This window comes from Tinamus guttatus, unplaced genomic scaffold (genome assembly GCF_059628265.1).
Source record: "Tinamus guttatus ecotype Peru unplaced genomic scaffold, ASM5962826v1 Tinamus_guttatus_pri_ptg000685l, whole genome shotgun sequence".
Classification (NCBI taxonomy): domain Eukaryota; kingdom Metazoa; phylum Chordata; class Aves; order Tinamiformes; family Tinamidae; genus Tinamus; species Tinamus guttatus.
In genome coordinates this window covers 473,301-486,764 of record NW_028289219.1, presented here as the reverse complement: position 1 = coordinate 486,764, position 13,464 = coordinate 473,301, and positions in this window count along the sequence as shown.

The following is a 13,464-nucleotide window of genomic DNA, read 5'->3' as shown; positions in this document are numbered from 1 at the left end:
TTTCCTTTTTTTTTTTTTTTTTCCTGTGATCTCCCACACCATTAATGAGCCTCTGGAAATGAAGGTCCTGCTTTCTTCTGATACCCTTCTGACCCTGCCTTTAGGCTTTGCCTAGTCCAGGCTGTGCCGCATCCCACCCTCGCTCTGTCCTCCGCCGGCAAAAAGGCAGTCGGAACTGGTGCAATCCTTGCCATTCATGGATGAGGACATCTCTTAAGAGGAAGCTACTACAATCCTGGATGCTTCAGACACGCAATGATATCCAGATGGGCTTGTAGACTTTCCTGCAAAGTGCCTCAACCTTGGGAATTCACATTCTTCACTTCTGCTGTCCATCATGTTTGATGACTGTAATTATAGTTGAGACTTTGCAAGCATCTGGACTAGGTTTGCCTAATGTTGTGCCCTTTAGTTCAGTGGAGAAGCACTGGATGGGATCAGCTGAAACACTAAGAATATTTGGTTTGTTCTCAGCAGTTTGGGCCTTCAGCTGGAGACATGTCATCCAGCCCGTGAGGTAGATCCAGAATGGTTTTTGGTCACATGTGGAGCTAGAACGAGAGGTTTGGATATGAGCCTTTGGTCTCATTTTTGAAGTGGGGATCAGCATCAAAAGCTGAGTGCCTCATGTCTGTACCCATCTTGTCTTCCTTGCAGAGTGCTGAAATGATGCCTGAGAAGACAGATGTCGGAGCAGTTTCATCTGCACTACAATTTGGCTCATTTCCTTTTCGCTTGGTGCCAACAGACTTGAAATATTCGATAAGCACAGCACATCTTTTCTATGGTCCAGTGGCCAGACTAGTGCTGATGGTTTGTGTTAAAGGCTCAAAAACCAGCACTCCTGCCCAGGTCTTGGTCACCCACCCAGGGATCACGACATGCAAGGCCTTGCAGATGAAGGCTAAAACCTACTATTTTATTGCAAAACCGACCGCTGACTCCACTGAGCTTTTGTAGCATTTATTGCCCAGAATGGGGCAGCATCTTAGGTTGGAAAGACCCCTCCAAGCCGCGGAGTTACTGGACTTGATGCCCACATTAGGGTTGCAGCTGGCCACGAGCTGGATTTATCCTCCTCACTGGAGGATGGTCCATAGCAGGCTCTCCAACGCCTGTGTCCTTCTGAGGCTCCCTGCTGTGTGACTAGACAAGAGCTGTCTGTGCAGAGGAGATGAGCCGGTGGTTTTGTCCCTGTTTTGTGATGCCGAAGCATCACAGAGCCACATAGGCACACCAGAGAGCTGTCAAAGACTGGCTGGTTGACAGATGTTTTATGGATGTTTTCACTCTGTTAAGCAAGGTAGAGCATGTTCTGGTGGTTAAAACCCTGAAGCCTGGAGATTTTACTTCTTGTCTCTGCTTATCTATCCATGAGATAGATACAATCAAATCATTTAACCTTTCAATTTCTCAGGGTTTCTTCTTGTTATGAAGCTCTCCTGGGACCTTTCTGTTTTTCTTTGGAAGGAAAATGGTGCAAAGGAGGATTAAAATGTTGTACACCTAAAGTAATACCTACGTGGCTGGAATAGGAAGTAGTTTGAAGGTGAAAGCAGAGTTTGGAGGTTAAAGTCGGGGGGAGAAATTCACCTTGGTTGAGCTTGGGCAATGCTGTCGGCCCATGGCTTGGTCTCAGAAAAGCTGCACTGACCTGGTGCCAACCTGCCCTGCTCGTCCCGATCCGCTCCCGTTAGCTCCGTGCTCCCTCCTGGCAGCCGAGCGCCGTCCGTAGCGCTCGCTCCACGCGCGTCCCCCCGCTGCTGGCGGAAAGCCAGCCTAAAACACATAGGCTTACATAAACTCCGCTCCGAGGGCTGGAGGCAATTTGTCTGAAATGCTGTTATGTGGCTGCTCTTGATCTGGTCGAATTTGGATGATCCTCTAATGCGCAGATTAACGGGCAGAACCACAGCCCCAGACTGCTCCGGAAGAGAGGAGCGGTGCGGAAGGACAGAGACGGCATCTTCCTGGATGAAAACACCCATGTCCGGACTCCAGGGTGTTCCTGGACGGGAAAGCCAGGTCTTTTTTGCTCCGTGCCTGCTCCTTCCTGTAGTGCCCCGCTTTTGACATGTCCCAATTGGCTCCTTGGCTGGCAGTGGCAAGAGGCGATGAGAATTAACCAGTCCACGCTAGACTTGCAGTGATGACCATCTCACACTGCTGATGGAGGTACCCACAGGCAGCTGGTCTTCAGTGTAAGGAGCTTTGTGGGCCTTGTTGCAGAAGGATCATTCGTGAGCATTTTTCCAATAAAGCCACGGTGGCCCAGCGAGCTCGTGTGTTGCCATGCTCTGTTTTCCCTGGAAACTGCTGCGTTTCCTGCTCTTTCCTTGTTGGAAATCACCTTAAAGCCCATTCCCTTAAGAAGCTCTGGCTGGAGCTGGTGGAGACAGTTTCAAATCCTGATTTCCCACGGGATGGCTGTATATGTCTCCCTGCTCCCCGCCTTCCGCAAGCATTCCTCTGGAAAGCTGGGATGTCTGAAATCAGCCTTCTACAGTTCACTGCAATCTTGTTTTGTACCAAGGCTCCAGAGTAATCAGTACTAAATCTTCTAATGATATACTGCAAGCCAGTGAATTACAGCATGGTTGGGTCTTTTCTTTCCAGTGTGGCTCTGCTGAGCAGCAACTGGAAAGTACAATAAAGAAGAGTCAAACCATGTAATTTTTTGCTGATAAATCATATGTGAAATATGCTCAAACTGTCAACTGCTGATAAAAGACTGTCTGCAATGGCTAAGGACAGAAGTAAAACTTCTCAAGATTATCAGAATAAGTGGCTTACCATGGCGCAGATGTGTGATCCTGGTCTTATGTAGGTAACCATAGTTCATCCCAAACTGTGTGGGCTCTCTTGGTTTGCAAGTTCATTGCAAGGTTTATTAGGTTGTTTAGCCCATGAAACCATCAGGACAAAGTGGCGACTCTGGGCTGGTCATTCAACAGAGTCTCAATTCAAAAAGCAAGTCCTTGGAAAAGAATTTGCTTTACACTAGTTGTACTTTGCTCTGAGTGGAAAGTTGCAGCCGTGGAGCTTAGCCCAAAAACTGTAGCTCAAGGCAGGTCTGTGCACTTATGCATGTCCTGCTTTGCAAGGACTTCTGGAGTACCATGAGAAGACATGCTATCGTTGGGGATACCATTAAAAGGCTTTTTCCTAAGAGTCTCCATCCAAGAAATGATGTGTGGTGCTACACCAGATACAGCAGTGGCGAGTGCTGCCCTGGTTGCCTGCCCTCACCTGCTGTCACAGCAGAGCTCAAGGGACAGCCCAAGGCTCTCCAACAAGTCATTGTATGACTTTCTGGGCAGCTTGCAGTAAAAACAAAACAAAAACCAAAACATTTGAAGGGTTCAGGTGACGCTCGTGGGTGAAAGGGAAGTCACTGCTGCATCAGGTTTGCCAGTAAGGGATGGTGGCATCATCAGTGGTGGAAATCCCTGGGATGTTTGCCTCTTGGTCACACTCTCCAGACTAGCATCACCACCTGACAAATTACTCTTGGTCATTAATCTGTTTTCTGGCTGTTGTTTTTCTTTTTTTTCCTTCTTTTTCACTCTAGTTTTCTAAAGTTAAGGAGCTCCAATGACTCTCCTTGTATGGCCACTGGGTTGCAACACACATGAGAGAAAAAAAAGAAAAAAAAAGCATTGTGTATCTTCCAGGGAACTAATTATTAATTTTGCTTCAATGGCAGTGCTTAGGACTAGCATTACTACAGATGTATTTATATCCTCTGTCCTGAAGAAAATATGTAAGTTATTCTGAGACATGTGCATGAGCAGAGCTGGGGCTGAGCTAGAGCACCATGAACTCCTGGGAGTTCATTGCGTGAGAGCAGAGGTGGATCCCTCAACTGCTCCTTGCCCTCGGCCAAAGGCAACACGGATCTGAGCCTGCTCGAAAGCAGGAAAACTCACATTCCAACCCCGAAGGTTTATAGCACAGGGCGTCCTGCGGAATAAAGGACTAAGTCCCAGGTCTCCTTTTTCAGCCAGTGAAGAGCTGTAACTGCCCCTGTATCACAGCTACTGATGCTTAGTTCAGTTCAGAGCAAGAGTCCAGTCAAAAGTATGTTAAAAATGGGTTTCTCTCCAATCAGCAAGGGAAACCCAAGTTGTGAGCTTGGAAAAGGAGTGGAATACAAAAGATGGCCATGGCAAGAGGGGTCTGCAGGAAGGAAAAAAAGATCAGGGGATCAGTCACCTGCTAGAGCCTGAAGGAGAGAAGATGAGGGCAACCAGCCTCTCTGACCCACACATTTCTGGTCCTGTGACCAGCAAGCCAAGGTGGACAAGGGAGTCAAGGAGGCCTGTGCCTGACCCAGGAGCTGCCATCAACCAGTTTGTCTTGTCCATCTGCACAATCTAAATCTGCACATCTAACCCTTCTGGAGATGTCCCTGGAGTGGCATTTTCTCATTCCCTGGGCTGGAAGTGCAGCCCCGTGGTTTGATTTTCCAGCTCAGCACGCCATAGGGAAGCTGAGATGAATTTCATGCTTGAGACTTTTCTGCTTTTAATAATTGATCAAGAGAGAACATTTGGGCAGAAATGCTTTAAACAGCAACCGGCCGCCCGCGGGCTGCCCGGACCAGCTCGGCCCACTGAAACCAACTGCTTTTAGTGACACGACAGAGCCGAGGGGGCAGGAGGGAGGGCACTGCCTCCGCAGCGCGGGCCCCGCGGTGCGCCGCGGCGAGCTATTAAGGGCTTAGTGCCTCCGCAGCCAGGCAAAGGGGATTTCTTTAATCTTCCTGTTTGGAACATCTGGAGCCTGGACTCGTAAAACTTTCCTCATTGCTTTAACCCTTCAGGCTCTTTTTTGGGGACGGCAGGGCTATGTGAGCACACGGATCGTCCCACTCAGTCGGAGAAGGTCCGTCCACTCCTATTATCCAGAGCAAGCGTGGAAAAAAGTCTTGTTTATCAAGCACTGTCTTAAAACTCCTGGGGGAGTCAGACACACCAAGGCATATCCATGCTGTCTTCTGCGGGCTTGAAGTTGCAACCCTTTTAAAGCAAGCACCAAATCCTTATTTTATCTCTTTGCTTGGCTCTGAGCATTAGTTGATGGTGAGGTTAACTCAGGTCCTGCTAACACTTGGGAATGGGAAGCTCCAACCTGCTGTTTCTTGGGAAGTCAGAGGGTGATCAAATGATCACAGTGGGCAGAGAGGACCATGTTCCTCTTGCCCTGCCAGGGCAACAAACCATATCCTAGAGTTTTAGCAGCTATCCTGTAAAAGTAAGGATTATTGATGCTGAAAACAGATCTTTTTTTTCGGGGAAGTGTCTCAAGACTTGGCATCTTGGCTCCTGCCTTGGATTGATTTTTAATACCGCCAACTCCAACGCTCCTAATCCGAAGCCTTTTAGCTTGCAGAGGTCATGATGAGTTCAGAAGGCAAGCTTCTCACCTGGGGCATAGTTTTGTTACAGGAAAGCAGATCTCCAGATAGGGACCTGTTTTGTTACAGGAAACCTGTCTCCAGATACAGACCTGCTTGTATCTTGGGAAATGCCAGGAAAACTGAAGATAGGGGGATTTGGGTGTTTATAGCTCAGAAGCTTAAAATTCATTCGCCTCCTTCCAGGAGAGATGGGCAGGCTGGTAAAAAAAAACTCAGTTGAAGCAATGAGGGAGCATAATGCTGTGATAAGACAGAATTCGAAGAATGTCTGAAGTGGGACTGGAAGTGGAGATGCTCAACAGGAGAGAGTGGGAAACCACGGGGAGGAGCAGCTCTTGGTCATACGTTTCTGCTCCAAAGTTTTGTCTGCTTTTTTAAGCTCTGTGCTTTGTCCTCAGCGAGGAGGCTCCACGCAGCCCCCTCTCCTGTGCCCGTCAGGAGCTCGTGAGCCTCAGGGCTCCTCTGGAGAAGGGCATCTCACCTTTGCTGGCAGCACAACTCTCTTGCCCGTCCAATTGCGAGAGAAATTTGAAGACATGAGCTAAGGACATGCTGAAGGCGGAGAGACTGGAAGGCCTGGAGAAGACAAGATTGCCAGGAGATATCTTGACTTTTACGTAATGCTTGGGTTAGTAGCTCTCTGCTGAACTCTGGGGCTCCTGCTACCCATCTATAACAAGGGCTTTCTGCTGTGCCAGAGCTGCTTGTCCAGCCCCAAGCTGGATGTCCCCAGGGGTAGGGGAGCTTCTCTGTCAAACCCTGAAACCGCTCAAGGAGCCATTTCTGCCTCAGTTGCCCCTTCAGCGAGCTCAGTGCAGCACGGAGAATCCCGCGAGTGCTCATCATGAGGGCTCCATGCATTGACCTCACCCAGGCTGCGATGGCTCCGTCCTCCTCGCTGCCTCCTGCTCCACACGGCAAACCCAGCGTCAGCTCCACGTTGACTCAGTCACCAGCACCAGCCAGCGCATCCCGGACGAGCCGCGAGCCGCTTATCGCCGCGTCCGCCTTGGACGGCAGCCGCGGGGACCTTCCTCCGCCAACAGGAGATGTTTATTTTAGAGTCTCCCGGTTGCTTCTCCCCAGTCTATTTATACGCCCGTTGCCCAATGCAGTGCTGCAGATGAAAGCCGAGTGGCTTCCCAAAGGCTAACGCGTCATGGGAAGGGTATCTTCAGAAGATGCATTAGCACGGCCGCCACCGCCGCTGCCGGCATTTGCAAAACCTCCACGCCAGGAGACTTCAAAGCGGCCAGGGCACCCTGGGCTTGGAGGCAGCAGAGAGGCGAGATGCCCTTCCAGTTCAGGCACGCCTTGCAGTTCACTAAAAAAACCCACTTCTTATTAATCTGCAATTGAAACTGTAATTATGTCATCGCTCTGAACACCCCCATCGACAAGTTTAGGCATGGGGAGGACCTGAGCGTACGAGGCTGGTGCTGTGCATCTCCCAGGCTGGCGGCTGCAAAGATCAGGTCTGGCAAAGCCCGTGGTGTGCTCTGCTGTCCTCTGCAATGGGGCAAAGCTGCTGGTGGTTGGTGATGGGGACTGTCCTGCACCACAATGAGCCACAGAGGACAGCGCTCGTCTCCCTGGGGAGTAACCAGGTCCCAAAGACACCATGAGGAAGCAACAGGGCTTGTGGTGGAGGTTGCAATGCTCTGCTCCATGCTGAGGAGCGGTCCACAAGGCTTTTCTCTGGACAGAAATGCAATGTTCAGAGCATTGCTTTCCCCAGGAAGGTCTTCTGGGAGATCTTCCTCAGGTGTCCCTCTTTCCCCACGAGGATCAAAAGTCTCTCCCCAGTCACACACTCTTCCCTGCTTGCTCCGTGGAATGCAAGACTTGTAGCTCTGCCTTCATTGCTCTCAGACGTTTTGGACCTTACTAAATAACATTTCAAGTGCCGATGTTAATTAAAATTCCTTCAAACCACTCCCGGCTCGCCCTCCTCTTGAAACCCCTCCTTGAAGCCTCGCTGGGGTTTGGGACCTTCCCAAACTCTTGCTCTCCGCAGTGAGCTCCTCCATGCCACGGGTCTCCCCGGCACAGAGCCAAGACATGGAGCTCCATGCGTGAGGGCTTCATCACCACTGCATCATCGTTGCGCCTGCCTTTGGGGTCCAAACTGGAGATGCTCAGAGTGGATTTGAACAGCATTTCCCTCACTCACTGGTTAGCACAGGGGCATGTGCTAACAAAGGATATTTAATGTTGTATGAAAACAATTCCTCTTCTCCCGCATTTGAGTCTCTTTCAAAGACGACATTTTAGAAACTGAGCTCTGATCTGTTCTGCATGGACGTTAAATATTCCAAATAAGATCTAAAAGCTTTTTTTTTTTGGTGTTAATAAACTCTATTCTAGGTTTCTGGGCCATTGCATGTGCAGCGTACATGTCCTTTTGACAGTGCATTACCCTTCATGAAGAAGACCTCATGCCTGCAGATAGACTGGTGACGCAGATGAGGGAGAAAAGATGTTGAGACATGTCATCACAATCTGAAATTCAGTCCAATCAAATATGAAAAATTACGCACTATTAGAAAATGAAGCTGGAAGGGATTGCTGAAGACCATCCATTATGGGGGCTGATGTCCAATTATCTTTCAGCTAACACTTCCCAGGAGTGACAGGTAGGTGTGCTAGAAGCAGCTAGTGCAATACCAAATTGCAATAGGACAATATGGAGCTTGCCAGATTTTTATAAAATGACAGTGCCAGGAGTGGTAAATTCCTCCTGGGACAATAATTTACCTGTGAGTTGTGCTCAGGGCAGAGGATCAGGTATTGGGGCATTGCCTGTTGGAGATGAAAGGTCTTTGGGCAGCTTCACACCTTGGTGAGTTGTCTCCCAACAACTCACGCCCCAACAATATCATCTTCTATTTTATTTTATTTTATTTTATTTTATTTTATTTTATTTTATTTTATTTTATTTTATTTTATTTTATTTTATTTTATTTTATTTTATTTTATTTTATTTTTATTTTATTTTATTTTATTTTATTTTATATTTTATTTTATATTTTATTTCATTTCATTTTATATTTTATTTCGTTTCATTTCACTGTATTGTTTTGTATTGTTTTGTATTCTTTGGCCACAAAGCACTTCTTATCTGTTCTGCGAAGCGCCTTTCTCACTGTGTAGGGTTTTGATAAAGGCCCATGCTCTGTGCGAGCTGGTGCCGTTAGCTCTGCATATGCAGCTGCCTCCACCAAAGATAAGGCCCCGGCGCCGGTGAGATAAGACGGAGACGTTTGCGCCGTTCCAGGCTGGCTTCCAGCCTCCAGGAGAAGGTCAGACCCTTGGCCAGGGCAAATGGGTCTGGCCCGAGTGAAACACGTGCGCCTAGAGATACTTTGCCAGGTGAAGAATCAGTCTGGTGCCTTTGATATGAGCTAGCAGGTTGTCACATGTGCCCTGCACGAGATGCTGAGGATTGCTCATTTGGGAATGCAAGAAGGGATTTTGAAACATGGATTTTTTTTTTTTCCACTTGAAAGCCGGGCTGTTGGTGAAGATGCTGGTGGGCACTGCGGGAGCCCCACGTCTGGTCCCCCAAGGAGAAGCAGCTCCAGCTATTCCCTGGGGAATGGGGCCGGGATGGAGAGACACCCGGAGGGGAGCGGGTTAGAACTACCCCACGGCTCCCAGTGAGCCGGATGGGGCATTCCCGGTGGGATCGGACGTTTCCCACGGAGCCGGACGCCGCGCGGAGGGATTTGCGGGGCCGGCGCCGTGGCCGGAGGGATTTGCAGGCGCCGCAGCCGGCTGCGCTTGGCCCCGCGCCGGGGCCAGGGCGAGGGGCAGCCGGCGCCGGGCGTCCTGCGGAGTCCCCGGGCGCCTCCCGCGCGCCGCAAAGCGCCGCGGTGCCGTGACGTCTGGGCCCCGGTCCAGGCCCGTCATGGGACGCCGAGCAAATCCCCGGGGGCAACCCGATCCGCGGGACGCCGGGCACCTCTCGCCCGCCCGCTCGGGTTACCGAGGGGTTTCCAAAACGCTCGGCGGCGCTTAAGGCGGCTCATTGAGAGCGCCAGGGGCTCCTGCGACTTCGCCGGTTCGGGGGACGCTCTCCCAGCGAGGCCACGCTCCCAAAACCAACCAGTTTTCCACCTCGTGCATGTGTAACCTTTGGTCTGATGGCTAATACACACCCGGGGAAACATAAAAAACACCCGTCCCCCTTCCCTTGCCTTGTGCTGCCCAAATAGCAGAGGTTAGAGAGCAGCCGGGGGACATGAGCGGCTTTTATTTCACGTCGCATCGGCCCCGATGACGAAACTCCGTCTGAAGCTTCGCGGGGACAGAATTACACGTTTCCCAGTAGTCCTTGAATGGCTATCAAATGTGTCAGAGTTAGAAGCCAGCCAGCAGCGACTTTTTCCCTAGTCGCTCCCATTCCAGGAACTGCGTCTGCCCCGTGCATTCCCTAAATTTGCGAGCGGTCGAGGGGGGCGTTGATGTTAAAATCAGGGCATCCTTTTTTTCGGTCAGGTTTCAACCAGCTCTTGAGTAATTTCAGAGATGAAATAGCCACATGGGCACCCAGGTTGCACAACTGTCACCGGCCAGGCCACGTGGAACACTGCAAAAGACGGCTCCTTATTCTTGGAATTGGAGGATTTTAGGAAAGAAGAGGCTTCCGGAGCAGCCAGCTTGCTGGAAGATGCCAAACCTATTTCATACCTTCCACTTGCAGTCACCAACACAGCGTTTCTGCAGAAGCTGCTCAGGAGGTCCTGGTGGCCCTTTAGGAACCAGTGGCCACCCCATGAGGAGGCCCAGGGACCAGCGCAGGTGCAGAGCCACATGGGACCATCTCACTCTGCTCCCTGGAGCAGGGCTGGAGATGTTCTCTGGCCAAAGCCATTCCCAGCAATGAGCGGAGCCTCTGTTTCCCTGGGTGCACTTGGGACCACTCGTGACTTAACCACAGAGCACCAGGAGCCTTGACAGTGAGGCCAGGGTGGCTGCAGGCTGGAGGGGGCTCTGAAGAGCCGTCACAGCATCGGTTGGTGCTCATTCGATTAGCACTTGCTTTGGGTTTGGCATCACAGGCAGCTGGTTTTTGTTTATTTCTTTTTATTGATAAAATGGTAAAAGTGGGAGCCAGAGCAAGATGCATTGGAACCACCCATGAGCCGAAGTGGGAATATTGCAAAAGGAGCCTCTTTTGTGGAGCCCCAGCATTTCCATGCAGGCGCAGAGGTTAGATTCCAGCAAAATCATAAAACGTGCAACTTCTTAAAAAAAAAAAAAAATCCTGTCCTTCCCCCCCGCCTCACGTCGCCTCCCTCCCTGTGAACGTTTTTTTGAACTTGGGAAAAAAAAATAAACAAAGCAAAACAGGGCCGGGTTCAGCTTCAGTTCAAGCCATAGATAGAGCTCAGCCCTGTGCTTATTTTATCCCAGCGGTTCCCACCGTTCCCAGTGGAGCAGCTCCGAGGAAGCGCGGGCGCCCAAGTGCTGCATGCAGCCCAACGAGCATCTCTGTCCTCGAGCATCTCTGGCCACCAAGTGTCTCCAACCACCAAGCACCTCCACACAGACCTTCTGCCATCTCCGTAGCCTGCACAACCATCTTCCAAATGTTTTTTCCCTCCTGGAAAAACAAGACTGCATCTATCTTTAGGAACTCCATCTGCCACTCTTTAGTCCTGCAAAAGCCTATGGAAGAGGTGGCTTTCCACCTCCCTAAGCCCAACACTGCCTTTGTACAGGTCATCCCATCCACTTTCCTTGCCTGTCTCCCCTCCATGCGGCTCCACGTGCTGCAGCCCGGCTCCTTCGCTGGGTGAATTCACCGCGTCTCTGCTGGTTGCAAAAGCATCCACCTGATTTCAGGAGCTTTTTGATGCTCCTCTTGTTGTGCCACTGATGACCATTGCAGAAGGAGAGAGGAGAGGCTGCTTTTTCCATTTTTAAATCATCCTACCTTTAACCTTTCTGTGTCCAGGCTGGCTTGGGTAGGGGAGACACTGTGACATCCATGGAAATGTTTAAAGCAAGATGGGACCACTTTTTTTTTCCCCAGGAGTTAGACTCTAGGAATTAACTCAGAAAAATCCTGTGGTTTGGGATAGACAGAAAGCTAAACTAAACCATCACTTTCAAGGAGCAACTCTCTGGCTTTGTAATTAATGATCACAGCAGAGGCCCTGTGCTCTTGCCACGTGCGTTACTGCTTGAATATCCTTGCAGCTCTGCTTGTTATTAAAGCTGTGATAGCACCCAAGGCTTACGAGCTTGTTTCTCCCTCTGTGGAAAAACGTTTCTGGTGCGCAAGGAGCCTTTTCAGCCGTGTTTTGGCTTGGTTTTTGCCCTGGCGCCCCTGGGCACAGCGGTGGCTGGCGAGGAAGGTCGCTCGCGCACTCGCTGTCACCGATGCTAAAGAAAGTCACTAACAAGCGCGGCCCCGAGCAGGGTTTGGTTACAAGGGCAGAGCCCCGGCTCTGTCCATCCCGCCCGCCAATGTTCTCCCTCTGCTTTTGCCAAAGCAATAATCGTTTAAGCTACGTCGCCGCGCGCGAACACGGCGGCAATGCCGTCGCATTAAGGGCCGACTCGCTTTGTCACTTAGCCGGGATTTATCTCTCTTATCTGCTTTGCCACTTGTGCGAGCGCTTAAAAACTCCGTTATTACTCAGTGTGGAAGCGGAGCGGCTGGGAAGGCAAAGCATCCCCACTCTTGGCACGTGTGCTGTGGTTCAGCAAAGCGAAGCGACCTGGCCATGATTCACGGAGGTTTCTTTACTTGCTGCTCTTTGGGCTTTCCTGCTAGGGATTCTCAGAAACATCCCTGCGTCTAGAAAGTTTCCAAACTGCAGCAGTGACCGTTCGCCCACTGCAAAAAGTCTCATCTTTGCTACACACTGTTTTCTCATTAGAAAAATAAAACAAAACTCCTGCTGTGCCGAAAGAAATTTGTCCTGCTCACTGCAAAACTCTCTCCTGCCCGGTTGATGCAGCAACAGAAGTTACAGGAACAGTCCAGGAGTGTGTAAAAGCACCACAACAAAAACAGTTCCGAGCCAGGTCAGCTTTTCAGCAGCTAACGGGGAATAACGCAAGTCAGGTTGTTGTTTTATTCTGTGCTGTCACCCAACCAACCCCGATCACAGCCATAATTTGCAGGAGGTCTGAACAGTCCTTTTAGCATCTCCAGCATGGGAGCTATGCCCTCACCCAGCTATGGGCAGAGTTGTGTTTGCAAGCAGGGTTGGGAAATGGCACAGAAGGGCTGAAGGGGCTATCACCCCCCTCATCTCATTTATCACCAAAGCACAAAGCCCATCTGGAGCTGGGTGGTATCCCCTGGGATCCACAGGCAAATTCCAGTGCAAACCTTGATGTGGAGGATGTGCGCTTCAATTAACTCAAAACTATTTCTAATTGACTTCAGCTAGACAGAAAAGGGGTTTCCAGAGGAGACTTCTTAGCAAAACCACAGGCTGTTTTATTTTTTATGCTTTTTTTTTAAGGAGGTTGACTTCCTGCTGGATCATCCTTGCTGCTTTGGGTTCGGATTGCCCAGACTTCTCTGCTCGGGGCAGGGTTTCTCTTTTATCAGCTCTGTAGGTGAGGAGATGAAATGCTGAGCGTGGCGGGACTAACCTGCAACAGCGGTGACAGGACTGCCCAGGGTTACAGCACGAAGATGGATTTTACTGGGAAGATGAGAGCAAATTGTGTCTTTTATAACTTACTTAGGCCAGTTGCAGGGAGCCAGGCAGTGATGTGGGTGCCATCAGAAATCCCCATCTGTTCCTGGAAATCTGGTGGGCCCCACGAGAAATCAGAAGGGGCTGCTTTTTCTGTCGGGATGGCCATGGATATGTGGTGGGGTCTGGATCAAGGCGAAAGATTAAAATGCAATAATCTGTGCAACGTTAAACTGATCTCCACCGCAGCCAAATAAACATAATGTTACATCAATGTAAATGATAGAGAAGAAGGGGCCAAGAGCCAGGCGCTACATGCGCCAAGTTCACTGTGGTTCCCACGTGATGGGAAGCAGCACGTGAGAGCCCGGCTCA